Source organism: Ambystoma mexicanum, chromosome 2q (assembly GCF_040938575.1).
Source record: "Ambystoma mexicanum isolate Mex_15411 chromosome 2q, UKY_AmexF1_1, whole genome shotgun sequence".
Lineage (NCBI taxonomy): Eukaryota > Metazoa > Chordata > Amphibia > Caudata > Ambystomatidae > Ambystoma > Ambystoma mexicanum.
In genome coordinates, this window is record NC_090924.1 from 90514147 (window position 1) to 90530354 (window position 16208).

A 16208-nucleotide genomic window follows, 5' to 3' on the forward strand; every position below is an offset into this window, starting at 1 on the left:
AGAAAATATGACATGGGTAAAGCAGTTTTATATCTATATGTCATCCTGTCAGTTCTTGGAGTTCTAGAGTTTCCCTATGGGGAGACTCTAGAACTCATGTTCAGTGTAGTAGCGGTTGGGGATTGATAGAGGGAACATCCCCTTAACAGCTCCAATGCAGTCTCCTGCCAATAAACCCATTTTGACCTGCCATTGTGTCCGTGACTCTTCATTACAACAATTGGAGAAGAGGATGTGCCTGGGGACCGCGGCGGAATGATGCAGAGCAATACACAACGATGACTGCAAGGTAGGAAACACCTACTGCAGCGGCTGCTGTGCCCTAACCCAAGAAACCCTCCTCCCTTCCCGTGGCTATCAACACCTCAAAGAATAAGGGTTTCACCCCTACCCATCGTGCGGGTGGATGTTCTTGTGACTGGCCAGGAAGGCGGTTGAGCATGCAAACAGTGCCCCTGAGCTCCAAAACCGGCAGCGAGCGTGCATGTCCCATGCTCTGCTGCTTGCGAGAACCTTGCTCAGCAACACATCTCCAACCTGCAGCATTGTGCAACAAACTGTGGACACGCTTCAAAAGGAGGAAGTAGAACAAAAAAACAAAAATAGGAAAAGAAAAACATAATGCACAGCAACATAGAGGGTAATTAATTAAAGAGGACAACAACAAAACAAGGGGGGAAACAACATAGAAAGATTGATTAAGAAAGAAGGACAAGAAAAGAAAATATTAGCACACACCATGCCGAACGTTTCACCTCCCTGCTCTTTCCTTGCCACCCCGGGGAGCCTCCAAACCTGTGGGAACAATGGACTGACTCATTCCAAGTGTATCTAAGATCCATTGGTGGGGTAAAGTTTAATGATGACCTCAAGAAAGCCTCACTTCTGAATTGCCTAGGAAGCGAAGGGCTGCACATTTATCGCACACTACCCGACACAATACCATGTGAAGGTGGAGGAGACACATCATCCAAGAAATATGACACTGGAATTGCAAAATTGGAGCGGCTTTTTGGCAACAAAGCAAATGTGGTCCTTGAATGTTATTATTTTTTCACAAGAAAACAGAACAAAGGGGAGTCAGTAGATAATCACATAGCAGTCTCTGAGAGTATTAGAAGCAACATGTAGTAGCAACATGTAAATTCACAGTGATGGCTGACGAATATATCAATGACAAATTAGTACTACACACAGCAGATCCACACACTTAACAATGTTTATGGCAAGCAAAATACCCTGCCCTGGAACAGGCAACAGAAATAATAAGAACAATAGAACTGGGGAACAAGTGCATCAAAGCCATCCAGCAGAGACAACAGGTCAAAATTATAGAAAAAGTACAACTGGTAAAGGAAGATAAAGGAAATGAGAATTCTGAAGTGGCCATGATAAAAAAAGGATCAAATACCAGCAAGATAAACACCGTTGGTCTTAGAATCCCAACAGGACAAGCAATTATCTAAATTCCAGATGCTACCATTGTGTACTTTTCAGATAAACCGATGGAACAAAGGAATGCCCTGCCAGCACTGCAGAGTGTTTCAAATCCAGCTTAATAGGACATTATGGGAGAGCGTGAAGATACTTGCGTGGAAGAAATATGAAAAGGAGCACTATGAGAGCCCTAGAAGAGGCGGATGGATGAGCAGCCTCTTTATCATAGTAGGAGAGAGTGAGATGCCCACAATCATGCTCTCAATCAATAACAACACAAGGAAAGGACCATGGGTACAATTAATGATAAATGGTCATATGTTACAAATGATGATTGACACAGGCTCCCCTTATACCATGATAGATTGCAAAGTATATACACATAAACTGGGTGGAGACTTAAAGGAGTTAAGGGCTGAAAACGTCAGAGCTGTGGGGTGTGGCAAAAACCCCATCTGTGTAGTGGGATACAAATGGTTCCACCTCAAGTTCAAGGATAGATGAACATATTGTAAATTATATGTAGCGAAGAATGGATCCTCCATTGTTGGGTGGGACGAACAATCTGCCCTACGCATGAAGATACACCCTGGAGAGGCCTAACCCATATTGAGCATCTATGAACAAGGTACACTGACCAAAGAGAATCTAATAGTGATGTTTCCAGAAATATTCACAAATACCATTGGAGAACTCACAGCATGTCAACATCGCATAGTACTGAAGAGAGATGCCAAAATTAGTGTACACAAGGTGGAAAACATTCCAGTTGGCGCGAAGGATGTCTTACGAGAAGAGTTGGAGAGGTTATGCAAAGAGCAGATCATTGAACCCAACAAATGTTCCAAATAGTTGGCCCCTATCATTATTGTGCGGAAGCCGGACAACAACATCAGCATGTGCATAGATTTGAGAGCTCCCAACATCAATGAAATGCTGCTGATAATGAAACTGAATAACATATTTACAACTCTTGATCTATCATCAGCATACCATCAAATTATATTGGAGGAAGGTTGAGACATCTCACTTCTTTTGTGACCCTACTAGGAGCATTCAGATTTAAACGCATGCCGTTTGGTTTAGCATCAGCAGCCACTGTATTTCAGAGACTGTGAGTTCTGGGAGTTCTATAGTTTCCATATGAGGAGACTCTAGAACTTGTGTTCAGTGAAGGGACGGTTGGGGAATGACAGAGAGAGCATCCCCTCAACAGCTCCACTGCTGTCCCCTGCCATTATATACCCATTTTGACCTGCCATTGTGTCCGTGACTCTTCATTACAAAAAGCGGGCATGTTGATAGATGTTGGCTCTGATTAATAGAAATAGTAAGGGAAAAGCTCAAAGGAGAGAGACCAGGGCTGCAGAGCTGATAGAGACTGGAAGTGAATTCATGCATGAACAAAGAATAACTGTTGGTCAAAGATCAAGGATGCCTCAGCAAGAAGCAATTACAGAGTACAACAGGAGTCAACAAAGGGAGTATATAAGCAATATACACAGGACATATTTCTCTTAGATTAAGTAAATGAACTATTAAAGATGCAGAAAGAATATGTGAGACAGAGCAACCAAGTCTCCAGAGGCCGAAGATAGTCATCACCCAGGATAGTTGAATCAAATAGCACTAAATGGAAAGGCAAGATGGACAAAATCATGGTTTCTTCACATGTGGTGCAAGACAAGAAAACAAGGCCTATTCATACGCCTCAGACGAAGATAACGATGTCCCTTCACTCTCCTTAAAGTTCCAGGGAAGAGAACATTCATCAAGGTCAAGTACAAAGAAGAAGGAAGCCTTGGCTAAAGGCTTGACTGATGAGAGATGGTAGATGAATTGTGTAATTAGGCAGTAGTCTGACTGTTGGTCTCTACACCTGGGTTTCGTTTTGCTTACATGCTGTTAGCGAGCCGAATGTCCAAGGTTGGGGGAGAATGCCAACCAATCATGAAGGCCTATGCAGTGGTGGGCATACATTGTTGCAGGTGCCAATCCATTGTTGTTATTTTGCTATAATCTGTATTATGCGTAGTTCGAAGGAAGTTCAAGGTATGCCTGCCAGATATGGGGCAGCCAGTCAGGTAACTAACACCTAAATTATATTAGCTATATATGTTCCCTTAACCAATCCCTCCAGCCGATAGGTTTTATTATTTGTCACATAGGATGATGCCACAGCTGACGCACATTGGGTTATAAAGCCTTTGTGTAACTGAAATATGATTTAGAGTGTGTGGACTACAATTTGTCGTTCGCTAGGCTGCCCTACTTTATTGAGCTGATAATAAAGTCGTATTTTGCCATACTCTTTGAGTCTGTCCGGTTATTTGGGTACAAGATCATTTATTATGGTAATCCCATTCTGCTCATAAGAACACTAAAGGTGCTACTGCACACTGGCTTCATTTCCTGGCTGTGAACTAATTGATTTTGCTTAACGGAAGAACCGAGGGATACATCGCTGGATCATTAACATGGGAATCAGGCTCCAGAAAACCCATTGAGATTACTTGTTCATTTCCAGGCCTTCCTTTTCTGAAGTTTGCAAGTTGATTGCAAGTAGTACTCCACCTATTGATCATTATATTTTAAAGGTAACTATCCCTGCAAAGCTTCCAGATAAGTTACATAGAGAAGTGAAGATAGGTGAAACTGAGGTGAATATCAGTGGTTCTGTTATTCATTGGACTAGAACAGATATGGAAACATTAAATGCATCAGGGACCTTCATTTGAATTCACCTGTGTTCTCCCTCTGTATGCACATTGGAGGAAACGTATGCATAGGTTTACACTTTAACAAGTACATGCATCCTCTTTGGGACCTGCAAGACCAGCACAGCCTTGACTCGGCACCATGCCTCTGATGCCTCAATTGCGTTACAGAAACGTAATTCAAGGGAAAATATGAGAAACGTGTTAGTTGGGTCGACTAAGGGTCCTGTAGTAACTACTTCCATGATTAAACGGTACACAGTGTCTTATAGAGCGGATCTACGTTAAAATACCGAAAAAAACAACAAGGCCCAAAGCAACCATTTTTGTTTTCGAATTTCGAATTTTTGTCTTCTTTTTTTATACTTCCTTTTCTAATTAGGGGGAGACCACCCGTCCCTGCCACCCCCCCCACCCCGGAAGCCCCTCCCACACTCCCCCGCCCTTTTGTTATTCCCTAACCCAACCCCCATCCATTTATTTTAAAAAAGTGCAAATATCCCGCTAAATAAATGTGGCGTTTAAAATGTGTTGTTTTCGGCATTGTTGTTTTTGCATTCGTTCTTTTTACGCAATACCTATAGAGTGTGGCTGTCTAGACACTGGCAATCTATGAGGACAACTGATTGGCAAGTCCTTTTACTTGTAATTGGCGCGAACGATAACACAAAGGTTTGGAATATTTATGGCAAAAATCTTGTAACACCACAATGGTCATGGGTAGCCAATGGGTGGGAAAAGAATCAAGTAACGGCCATACGCCATGTATCCTTCCTACTACATCATTTCTATAGCAATTCAATAGTTTCGGCTTATTTTTTTTATTTTTATTTTTTATTGTTGTATTATTAGTTTGCATAAAACCTTATACAACATATAACACAAAACAAAAACACATTTATACCTTTCATACAACCAATACATAAGCATATAAGAATGCACTGATATATAAGATGGAGAAAAAGTTATCATACCATACAAGAAAAGAAACAGAGAAAGAAATTTCATCTAAAACATCTAAGACATCAGCATTTTACAAAATTCTTAAAAGATTCCTTCCCAGCCCTAAAATCAAATTACATAGAAGTTATATGCCTTGTTAATATCATTACCCGTTTTTATCCTATAGGTACCTACACAATTAATTATTTATTTTTGGCTTCCAATTCCTCCGTTATATTTTGAAGCAATAAATTCAAAGCGAAAGTTAGGGAGATATTAGCACCCCACATGCAGCGACTCCAGAACAGATTTTTCGACATTTCTAAATCCTCATCAAATCTATCGGTGAGGTATAGAGCTCGTTTCGACCCAAAATGGACACATGTTAAGACGAGGTGCTTGAGAGTTTCTAACATGTCAGTTTCTCCACAAAAACGACATGTAAGGCTAGGTAAAATATAGTTAAGCACCTTTTCTTTATGTATCCAATAATGAATTCTTTCTAGGGTCGGCATCTGGTTAAGTCTAAAACGCATAAATGTAGTTCTCGCCCTATAACAGGGGAATCTAAGTAAATAAAGGGGGATACATTCCCTTGCATGTACAAATTTAGCATATTCCTTATAGGTTGCATAGGACTCTATTTCATTGACTGTATCCACCCAATCCGCCTTGAATAACAGTTTCTTAACTAGGCCGGGTCGTTGCACCAAGTCGTCTAAACTAGAGCCTAAAATATATAACAGAGAATTCATTCTGTCGCTGAATCCCTTAATTGATTGGACTGACCCAGATTTAATCACCCTATTCAGCAACTCATACAGGGTATTTATAAGAGGATCATTCATTTTTCTAAAAAAGGAAAGCTGTCTCCACAAATATCTGGCTTTGAGTGAGACTAGACATAGTTCGTGCCGGATAATGGCATTAGGGATTGCCATGGAAAGGCCCATTGCTTCCTTCCATAATTTTCCCTGAACCACATTTAAATAGGAACTCATATCCTTGGTGCAAATATCCAGACCATATAAAAGAACCGGCTCACATTTAGCAAGGTAGAAACGTCTAATGGGTAGGAGCGAAAATTTACATACTCGAACCCTCAAAAATTTCATTTGAGTCTTTAGTTTAGACGCTTTTTCTGCAAGACTCAATTTCCACCTCTTTAGGCTAGAATTGTTAGAAAAATTATAGCCTAAGTATGTTATGGCCTGCACCTGTTCCACCAGATTGTCCCCCATCTTCCAGACATAAGATTTGACAACTCTCTTCTTAGAGATTACAATCGTTCGAGATTTCGATGCATTGGGGGAAAGATTATTCATCATAGCATATTGATAGAAAATATCCATCCTTCTACGAAGACCCCGTGGGGTACGATCGAAAAGAATGAAATCATCCGCAAAGGCCATCCACTCAATAACCAAACTTCCCATTCTAACGGGAGCGATGGAAGGACCCCGCCACATATCCTCCACATCGCTGACGTACAGGTTGAAGAGCGTGGGTGCAAGTGAACAGCCCTGCTTAACCCCCACCTCAGTCTCTATGGCATCAGAAAGGGAACCTTCGTAAGATAAGCGCACCCTGACAGAGGTATTTCTATGTAATAGAGCCAAGAGTTAAACAGTCTTACGTGGAAAATTCATTGCTAACATTTTGGTCCACAGTCTATCTCTAATGACCCCGTCAAAAGCGTTAGAGAGATCCAAGGATGCCATATAGACTTCGCCCATTTTAGTTTGATGGACTGTATCTCTTAAATGAGCCAAAATATTTCCGTTCAGGTCTGTTCCCAAACCTTCTCTAAAGCCAACCTGAAATTTACTGAAGCAGGCATTCCTTCTAGTAAATTTATTGATGTCCCTTAAAAGTACAATGCCAAAGACCTTACTAGCTGCATCTAAAAGGGCTATAGGTCTATAATTCTGGGGATTAAGAACGTCCCCTTTTTTAAATATAGGGACAATAATACTCTGGGCCCAGGTTTTAGGAATGGTATGGCATTTAAAAATATCATCAAATATAGGTTTGAGCAAATCAGCCCATATTCCAGGGGATGTCTTTATGACGAAGGGGGGAATGCCATCCGGGCCTGGTGCTCTAGAAGGTTTAAGTTTATTAATGGCCCATTTAATATCCTCTAAATCCCACCCACAGTATTCCACCACGGGGGGACCTAAATCCAAGTCCTGTTCCCTTGTAAAGTCAACAGGTTTTAACAAACACCAAATAGTTTCGGCTTATACATATCGCCACCAAATACCCAAAACTAGAAAATGAGGCACAGGCTAGATGAATACAGATTTCTACTCAAAACAACAACAGCATGGGCAGCAGAAAAGTATCCTTTTATCATAGGAAATAGGTACAGTACAGACAGATGCATTTTTCTAAGTTGTATGCTTGTGGTGGTGAAGGGTTTGAGGGATGGCGCTGCAAGAATGGAGATTGCTACTGGGCAGTCTGCAAGTTGTGCAAGGTTTTCAATGCCCCGGACAAGAAGATAGAAATATGAGGCAGATGTGCTGGAAACACTGATGGGAAAGTGGGCGTAAAGTGTTCAAGGGTGGAGTGTTGATGACAATAGTGGGCGCTGGCAGTACTGTAGATTTGCCAATACTGAAGGGGCACGGGAGATCATAGTGTTGAATAAATCAAGTGGCTGATGTCTGACAATTCTAAAGATAAAGTTGGCTCTCACTCACCAATGCTCCTTGGCATACTGTGTGGGGCTGGACGCTCTCCGAGACTGTGGTGGGTGCATCATGTTGTGAACATGAACTCTAAAGCTGAGGCATAAGCTGCCTGGAACTCTAAAGCTGAGGCATAAGCTGCTTCCTGCTACTGCCTGTCCAGGCAACAACGTCTGCGCCACGTGACAAGCATGAACCCAAAGAGACCAATATCACTGGTTGCCAAACTCAGCTATGCCCCTTCCCTGAGAGGTTTGTCATCTGATTCGACTGAGCCTTAATAGGCAGTGTGATTCGGCGTGGATATCAAAGTGTTGAAAAAAACAAGTGGTTAATGTCTGACAATTCTAAAGATAAATAAAGTTGGCTCTCAGTCACTGATGCTCCTCGGCATACTGTGCAGGGCTGGCTGCTATACGAGATTGTGGTGGGTGCTTAGTGGTCATGTTGTGCTATGTATACAGCTGTGTCTGTAACTCTGAAGCCGAGGCAGCGCCTACTTCCCGCTATTGCGGTGACAACGTCTGCGTCACGTTATGAGCGTGAACCCAAAGGGACCAATACCGCTGGTACCCAAACTCAGCTCTGCCCCCTTCCCTGAGAGATTTGTCTTCTGATTCAACAGAGCCTTGATAGACACTGTGATTTGTTCTGGATGCTGCAAGGGGGGAGAAGAAAACAAGACACTAGAAAACACCACCCACAAATCAGTAAATGGACAATTTGAAAGCCATTTTACAAAACATGTATCTTTAACAGTAACTTCTTTATTTTGAAAACCAAATATATCAAAACATGTAACATAACTTAAAAGATGCAGTAAATATTTTTAAAAGCATCAATCAAGTCAAAGAACTGTGTAATAACATTAACACATGGCGGCGGCCATTTTGCAAGTAAAAATGGCTGACATATTCAGCACATAATACAAATTCAGGTAAAGAGTGCAACAAGGGGTGTCGTTTGATGGAAGATTGGTGGGAATGGGAGATAAACCAAATAGATTTGACTTAGAGATGGGTGTTTAATGGGTGGGACACATAGCCAAACAACACACATGCATCCTCATATGTCATTGGCATTGAAAAGCATTATAGACCCTCATTCAAAGCCCCTATTTCAAACTCTTATGTTAAAGCTCTTATTTTAACAACAATAGTTTCAGCTCAAAGGTAGCGCTTTCAGCCCCACACAATAGCCCGAACAAAAAATGCAATAGTTAAAGCTAAAATGCCATAACTGCGCCGCTTCACATAGCATTTGTGGATTACAGCACTGCGTTCGACAGTGTAAAAAGAAATAGGCTTTGGACAAAACTAAGCAAATGGGGATTACTGACAGGATTATTCAACATGATTAAGTAACACTTCTGTTCAAGTCTGTTTAAATAGTCAAGGAACTTTTTCAGAAGCAAATATAACTAATAGTGGGCTTAAGCAGAGTTGCGTGTTAGCTCCCGTGCTTTTTAATCTTTATAGATCGGATTGGCCATTTTACCAATCATTGGTTAATGCTGTTCTTCCCAAAATAGCCAATAAACATTTACAATGGCTTGGTTATGCTAACAATGTGGTACTATTTGACCACACTGCTGCAGGCCTGAAGCATCTGCTTGATGCATTAATGACTTATTCCAAGGAAATTTATTTGCAGATGAATGCTTCCAAAACGTGGACTCTGTTGTCTGATAATAGTGAAACATTTAAATCTGTAACCTGGAATATTCAAGATACTTTAATCCAAAGGTGTGATTCTTATCCCTATTTGGGTACATGATTTCTGCAAAACAAATAGCCTCAAAAGAACTTGATCATAGACAAACTATTTTCTCGCAAAAATCAGGGACGTTTTGTGAATTCACTACCAAGCATGGAGGCTTCACGTTGGTGGGCCCACTTATTACAGAGTCTAATTCCGGGGCTTCTATATGGTATTGAGATCCAACCGCCAAGAGTCACCCCCAAGCTTTCTACTTTGGAAGGTACATTTTGGTAAAAGGTATTTGGACTGCCCAATATTGTCGGTATTTGCCTGATGAGGTCTGAGTTGGGCATCACTTCCAGAGAAGCGATAGCAAAACTAAATATTTTCTTGTTCCAATTAAAAATGTTGCTTGAAACAGACCTACTGCTCAGTACATTGGTAGCTGACATTCTATGTACCATCGATTGCAAGTTTATAAAATCACTGATAACTGAACTGGGAAAATTATATAAAGGAATTGGGTTGGAGTATCCTGCTATGTTTGATGTATTGAAGAGAGAAATCACTGATAAAGAGATGGGATTTTGCTGTGTATTTTTGGGATTTTGCTGTGTATTTTACAGCATGTGCTAGGCCTGGAGATGTACTTGAGGATATCACTCTAACCTTTACACACAATCTGCTGTAAGAATACTTGGTGAAGTTTCCTTCTCCTGAATTAAGAACAGTACACAAATGGTTGTGTATGAACTGTCTTCCTTGTCTTGCAGCCCTGGTCTCGAGGCATGGAATTCTGAGGGATCTCCCTGTCTGCCCTATCTGCAGGGATACAGCCTCTATTGACTCTTTAAGGCATCTGCTAACTTCCTGCACTGAATTGAAAGATCTATACATTATATATGATCACACGTATATAGCCTTAATAGCAGAGATCGCTACTAATTAATTCTGGCTTAAGTATCACCAAATATCGTTTATAATTACATTAATCAAGTTGTGGTAAGAGATTGAAGAAAAATATCTCACAGATAAGGACAGGGACATTTATCTATCATGACATTTAATGTAATGGATTTTATATAAATTGCAATGGCAAGTTTGTATTTGAACCATTTGTAAGGTTGGTTTTATGAGTACGTCATGTAGCTTTATTAATGAGTAGTGTGGAATATTCTTACACTGTGAGACACTTAATAAAAATAGAGGTAGCTGTGTTCACATATAAATTGTAGGAACAAGTTTGATTGGTATTCTATAGCGGGTGTCTCAGTGTGAAGGGGAGAGTAGGTGAAAGGATGACACATGGGCAGATAGTAAAAGGTATTACAAACCAAGTAAGTCAATGCTGCATTATGGGCGATGAAGTAAAGATCCCAACCGGTTGTGTGGATGAGAAAGACAGTTCACACCAAACTTTGCAAATCAGTGTTGTATTATGGGAACTGATCTAAATGTTTCCAAAGTGCACTGTGAATAAGGAAGTCAGTGATGGCTGCATTATAGGAAATGGAGTAGCAAGTACCCATGCAGGAAAAAGTGAGATCCTATAGAAGTCTGTAACAGCCATTGATATCCAGATAAACCTGAGCAATATGGACCATACCCTGAACTGGAGGAAGAACGTATATACAAGTAATGTCCTTCACATAAATGAATACTGCTAGGGGGAAACTTCCAACTCCTCTTCTTGCAACTCTGGCATAAGGAGAAAAGAAGCCACATGGCAATAGAGTGTAAGGTGACCCTTGAGGAAAGGAGGAAGGAGGAATTCAGGAATTAAGAAGTTAATTCAATAAACTACAAGCAGGGCAGTAGCTGGTAAAAAAAGGGACTTGCCATAGATACTTTATATGGATATATTGTTCTTGTGAATACAGATGTTGTAGATTACTCAAACCACAGTTTGGAAAATAAATGTCATTTTACTTAACCTTTGCTTTGTTTTGGTTGTTTGAGTTTACATCTAAACGGCACTCATTTTACAAGCTACATAAGAACAAAAGGCAGATGCACACTTCTCTAGAGATCTAAATGTGTATGTAGCCGGCCCATGTGATGAACCTCCTTGACTGGCAGAAATACACGGGTTCTCTTCTGACAATGCAACTGTAATCTACGCAAAGTAATTGCCAAATAGAACATTCTAAAGCCCCACTCAAAGCTCACACAAAACCAATGTCTACTTTGCTCACCTATCGTCATTACTCCATTCACACTCATTCTCTGAGAGTAAACTGGAATTGAGCTCTAAATTCATGTTCTGTAAGTCTTGGTGTTTTTAGAACGTCATTATGCAATTTTTTCCACAAGATGAATACAGATTTACAAGTATCGGAATGCTATGTCGCGTCTTGAAACACTTGTGTATGGGGGCGTTATAAATGCCATATCATATCATGTGTGATGTGAGCCTGAAAGCCAGGAATGACTGATTATTTTACACCTGAAATGGGACAAACTGAGCTCTCTGCAACTGTTCTCTGGGCTGTACTACTTGCATGGCTTAAATCCATTGCAAAGGACCCGTTGTGATAAACCTACCAGCTTTTAGGCACTGTTTGACACATCTCACAATGCACAATATGCACAGCATTTGCACATCAAATAACGTGAACCCTCAACAGGAGTGGAGTCTCCTGCACTTTGTGGGGTGTCTGCTGCAGTCAGTTATAAAATTGCCACCCAATAGATGTGCACTGCTGAAAGCAAAGTGGTAGTGTGAAATAAGGGAAGTCTGCTCCGGAGGCCCATTGGAGGAGTGGCCGGGACCCTTTCTTCCACTTGCAGGGCATTCATGATGACTCGCAACGCAACGGCTGGGCAAGCACATTGCAGATTGCACCAAAAGATCTCTGTTACCTTCACTGTGGAGCCTGTGGGGCCCTCGGGTTCAGTTAGAACTTGATTAAACCTCGTCTGCAGAGTTCGGCCTCCAAAACACTGCGCGTGAGTCAAAAATCCACTTTCCTCCCAGAGCCTGGACATGGTTCTCCAATTCACCTACATTGGGAAGCTTTTTTTCCCAAGGTAAAATAGTTTAACCAGGACAAATACTCAATAAATGGTACACCCTATAGGGGTTTGTTGGAACTGTTGGATGTACCCATTCCATGGGCCACAACCTCCAGAGCCTTCTACTCCACAGACCTGAGTTAAAGGGGGTAGCAAATCAATCCCTTGTTTGACGTCCACCTACCAGGCCTCGTATAGTGCCTCTTCCCCAGCTCCACACTGGAGGCGTGCTGCTGGTTAAATATAACTGTTTGATCAGTAATTTACAAAAGACAAAGTGTTTTCATATTATCACAGCGCCGGACCATACCCCTTTCAATCTATGAGATAAAACCAGCAATGGTGAGGAGATTGTGAATACAGAATGCCAATAACCCCCAACCATGGCGATCGTTCCACAACTACCAAAACGGAAGCAAATGACTTTCCATATTGCCAGACTTTGAGGCTTTGACTAGGGCAACCTGAAACTTGGAAGGTGTCTGACAATGTCGGTGGACTCCAAATTAATTGCTGGAGGGTTTATTACTTTTCAAATTCTTAAGCGATTCAAATTCATATGCGACATAGGAAACACAAGCTCTTCGTAACAACACCACAGTCTGTCTGGAGATAGCTCCTCTTATTGTCCGCAAGCTCCTTACACCCCTCCTAAGATTTCTGACAAAAAAGATCAAAAGGCTGATGGTGCTTTTGCTGTAATTGTGGTAACTTATCTTTATCCCCTGGTACCACTCCAGACAATATGGAATCATTGTTGGCAGAAATCGTGGATGAGGAGCCTGAAGAAATTGCATGGGCTGTCTTATTAAACTCAAATTCTGCCTGTGTATCTCGATGAACATTAATAATTGATCATACATGCTTTCATCGAGTGAGATTAGCTCCATAAATCTGCTGATCTGACTCAGCGGGAACATCCAGACAGACAAAGTGGACATAACAGGAAGACCGGAGCGGGAAAGTAACATAATGCCTACTGTTACCAGATGGCCATGTTACAGGCAGCAGGCACCATGACCCAGTCCTGGGCTTTCATGTCTCCATCAATTGCATCTGGGAGTCAAATCCCTGGGTCATATCAACTCAATAGAATGGACTAAAGTAGGACTAAAATAATAGCAAATCCCAGAACTGGAATAGGATGTACCTGGTGGCATGGAGTCATCTGGTAACCTAGCACCTCAAGCAGATGTAAGCGTAGGCCCGAAGCCAGTTTGGTATACCTTAATCCTCACCTTTAAGTACTGCATACCAAAGTAAGATCCTGGGAGGGAGTGGGTCGCGACCTGGATCTGTGGACAGAGGTAAAGTTGTGCAGAGTTTCCCAGTGTCAATTGTTTGCCCCAGAACGGAGGATGTTTAAACGACCCAAAGCGAATCTACCCGATGCTATAGGGCAATGGTCCTCAGTGTGGGACACATTCAGCAAAGGATATGGACAGGGTAGCAATATCACACATGCAGTATATCACCAGCGACCTTAGGGACCTAACCAGTGCAACACTCAATCAGTGGATACCGACTCAAAAACGTCCTAGCAAGTCCCTTTATGTGGGTAAATACAAAATGAATGCAAGGAATCATAACTCAATGTAAATGTTCATGTCCCAACTCCTGCCGTCATTCCTCCAAGGGCCTTCTGTGTGAATGTGACACTTTGTTCAACCTTTGAACCGAATAGTATTTGTGGAACAAAAACCTGTGGTGTGGGGCTAAACTTAGAAGGGAGTGGCTCTGAAAAAATGCAGCGTGGAAAGGAAGTGCGTCACAGCTGCAGTCTGTGACAGAGCAACAAGTGAACAAAGTGGGAAATATGGGCAAACCAAGGGATGGTCAATATTTAATTTAAAACATTGTGTTCTGGTATAGAACAGCGTGTTCAAATTTTGGAAGCCTCGTGGTGCAAGGTTCAGTAAAATATTAGGTGGGGGGTAGTTAATGTGGGGTAGAGGCAAGATGTGAAGTGTTCAATTACACAGACCAGAATAACCGCTCGTCGGTATATGTCTGGGTGAAGTACTTTGGGGGCACTCCAGGTGTGTGTTTCCTGAAAGTGAGGATGTGTAAGGAGTTGTAGGAGGGCTGTCTGTGCAGTGCCGGATAATCCATTAGGCCAAGTAGGCACCGGCCTATGTGCCGCACTCCTTTTAGGGGCCCCGGGGTGGCAGAGGCCTTGATGCACTGCTGCGCTGCGCAGCGGCCTGTGCCGCGTTAGCATTCTTATAATTTGCGAAGGGCCCCCGAATTTTCGACTGCGTAGGGGCTTCCATAGGGTTTATTCCGGCACTGTGCCTGTGGCTAGTTGCTAATCCTGGCTATCTGTAGGTCTACTCGCTTTGTCATAAAAGAAGATGGGTTGTTCGTACAAAGCAAGGTGGAAGCTCCTGTTGCCCTCAGTCCGTTGTGATGGGAAAATGAGCAAGTCTGATCTATTTGTGGTGGCAAAAGACTCCTGGAAAAAGCTGAGGGGTGTGCAATGTTGGTTTGCAGTACGAGACAGTTCCCAGGCCGCTGTAAATGGAGCTTTGGCAAGTCAAGTGTGAGTCAGTCCCAAGCTCAGTAAGTTAACTATCCGGGACATTTTACTTCTTGAGGCATAGTGAAAAATACATTTTTAGGAGTTTCTGGGAGGTCAGGTGTTCGTCCTGTGCGCACCTGAGTAGCCTGGTATTGGTTTTCATTGATTTGTATGAAGGACTGCAAAGGAAGCTCTTCCCCAGTCGTTTTTGTTGAAGCGTGACTGTTAAGAAAGACACTGTTGCTGGATGTACGTTATGTTCTGGTTCCTCACGGAGACAGAACGGTGAAGGCCTTTCAAGTGGGCCGCGATGGCGCAGCTCCAGCCGGAGCGAAATGAGATACACCACACGTTGTCTGTGTCTTGGCCCGGAACTGCCTCCTGTGTGCGGGGGCAGGGCTTTTATTAAGACGCCCTGCGTCACTGGGTGCGGGACGCAGGGCGGATGCAACATTCCACCTTTATTTTAACTTAATATTAAACAAAACACGTCATACAGATATGCAAATGCCTGACCATGCACAAACCCGGGTACTCCCCCCTCTCATAGTTCTCGTGGGGCAGACTACCATACATAGTCTTTTAGCCGAGCTGGCGGCTGGGTGGTGGTTCTCAAACCATATCTCCCACCCCTGGAGCCGGGCCCCACTGTCTCATTGGGTGTCTCACCTTCCATCTCCGTCTCACCCATGTCAGGTTCGCTCCACTGCTCCCACGTCCTGTCACTCGCTTCTTCTTCACTCGGCAAGTGAGTAGGTTCTTCTTCAGTCGGCTGGGAGGCTTCCTCCTCTTGGGGGCATTCCCCATCAGTCCATAGGTTGCGTGGCACCGCCTTGAACCACAACGCATTTCGTGTCACCTGTCGGCGTCCTCTCTTTACAGTTATCATGGTCCCTTGTTTCTCACTGACAGTCCATGGGAACGACTCGTAGCGGGAGTCCAGTTTGGACCTTGTCGGGTTCCGCAGCATGACCACCTGGTCACCCACCTGGTGGTCGGATGGTTTCGACCTCCTCTTGGCACTCATGTGGGCGTTGGCTCCCATTCTCCTTCATTCGGTGCGCTCCTTGTCAAATCTGTCCGGGGTCCTGCTGGGGGATGTGGGATAGAAAACTTTATTACGGTGCCAAACATGAGGTCAGCTGGCGGAACACCTGTCGTGCTGTGAGGGGTGACCCG